This window comes from Chaetura pelagica, unplaced genomic scaffold (genome assembly GCF_000747805.2).
Source record: "Chaetura pelagica isolate M959 unplaced genomic scaffold, ChaPel_1.0 scaffold3, whole genome shotgun sequence".
Lineage (NCBI taxonomy): Eukaryota > Metazoa > Chordata > Aves > Apodiformes > Apodidae > Chaetura > Chaetura pelagica.
The window spans coordinates 6822471-6822702 of NW_009952974.1; positions in this window are offsets into that span (position 1 = coordinate 6822471).

A 232-nucleotide genomic window follows, 5' to 3' on the forward strand; every position below is an offset into this window, starting at 1 on the left:
GGGAGCTGCCGGCGGGCAGCTGTGCCCCTCAGGCTCCATCCCCGGGCGCTGCAGCACGTCCTGGGGCGGGTGGGAAGGTTGGGGTGGGCAGTGGGGCTGAGCAGAGCCCCGGGACACTGGCAGGCTGTGCACACACCCGGACAGCAGGAGGGTGGGGGGATGGCGGGGGCCATCCGTCCCTGCTTTGGCACGGATACCCCCACGGTGGCTTTTGATTCTGTCTGGGGACTGC